The sequence below is a fragment of the Carassius carassius genome, chromosome 3 (genome assembly GCF_963082965.1).
Source record: "Carassius carassius chromosome 3, fCarCar2.1, whole genome shotgun sequence".
Lineage (NCBI taxonomy): Eukaryota > Metazoa > Chordata > Actinopteri > Cypriniformes > Cyprinidae > Carassius > Carassius carassius.
The window spans coordinates 34272875-34274407 of record NC_081757.1 but is presented as its reverse complement, the minus strand read 5'-3'; positions in this window follow the sequence as shown (position 1 = coordinate 34274407).

The following is a 1533-nucleotide window of genomic DNA, read 5'->3' as shown; positions in this document are numbered from 1 at the left end:
TCCTGAGAGATAGTGGTGCCCAGGAACCTGAATGACTCCACTGCAGTCACAGTGCTGTTCATGATGGTGAGTTGGGGGAGTGCAGGGGAGTTTCTCCTGAAGTCCACGATCATCTCCACTGTTTTGAGTGTGTTAAGCTCCATGTTGTTGAGACTGCACCAGACAGCCAGCTCTTTAACCTCCTGTCTGTAAGAAGACTCGTCACCATCCTGAATGAGGCCGATGAGCGTGGTGTCGTCTGCAAACTTCAGGAGCTTGACAGAGGGGTCCTTAGATGTGCAATCGTTGGTGTACAGGGAGAAGAGCAGTGGGGAGAGAACACAGCCCTGGGGAGCTCCGGTGCTGATTGTACGGGTGCTGGATGTGTATTTTCCCAGCCTCACTAGCTGCTGCCTGTCTGTCAGGATCTGTCTGGATCTTAGTGCTGCGTTTGACACAATTGACCACAACATTCTTTTGCATAGACTTGAACACTTTGTTGCCATCAGTGGAAGTGCATTAGCATGGTTTAAATCGTACTTATATGACCGCCATCAGTTCGTAAGAGTGAATGAAGATGTATCCTATCGATCACAAGTGCAGTATGGAGTACCTCAAGGCTCAGTACTAGGGCCGCTACTCTTCACGCTTTATATGTTACCCTTGGGAGATATCATCAGGAAACATGGTGTTAGCTTTCACTGTTATGCTGATGATACTCAGCTCTATATCTCTTCGCAGCCCGGTGAAACACACCAATTTGAAAAACTAATGGATTGCATAGTCGATATAAAAAACTGGATGACGAGTAATTTCTTACTGCTAAATTCTGAAAAAACAGAGGTGTTAATTATAGGACCTAAAAACTCCGCTTGTAATAACCTAGAACACTGTCTAAGACTTGATGGTTGCTCTGTCAATTCTTCGTCATCAGTTAGGAACCTAGGTGTGCTATTTGATCGCAATCTTTCCTTAGAAAGCCACGTTTCTAGCATTTGTAAAACTGCATTTTTCCATCTCAAAAATATATCTAAATTACGGCCTATGCTCTCAATGTCAAATGCAGAAATGTTAATCCATGCATTTATGACCTCAAGGTTAGATTATTGTAATGCTTTATTGGGTGGTTGTTCTGCACGCTTAGTAAACAAACTACAGCTAGTCCAAAATGCAGCAGCAAGAGTTCTTACTAGAACCAGGAAGTATGACCATATTAGCCAGGTCCTGTCAACACTGCACTGGCTCCCTATCAAGCATCGTATAGATTTTAAAATATTGCTTATTACTTATAAAGCCCTGAATGGTTTAGCACCTCAGTATTTGAATGAGCTCCTTTTACATTATAATCCTCTACGTCCGCTACGTTCTCAAAACTCAGGCAATTTGATAATACCTAGAATCAGAGATGGGACCAAGTCACACATGTGCAAGTCTCAAGTAAGTCTCAAGTCTTAACCTTCAAATCTCAAGTAAGTCCCAAGTATTTTTTTCTTGGGCAAGTCAAGTCAAGTCCTGTAGTAAGTCAGGTCAAGTCCAAGTCAAGTCACCTTATTA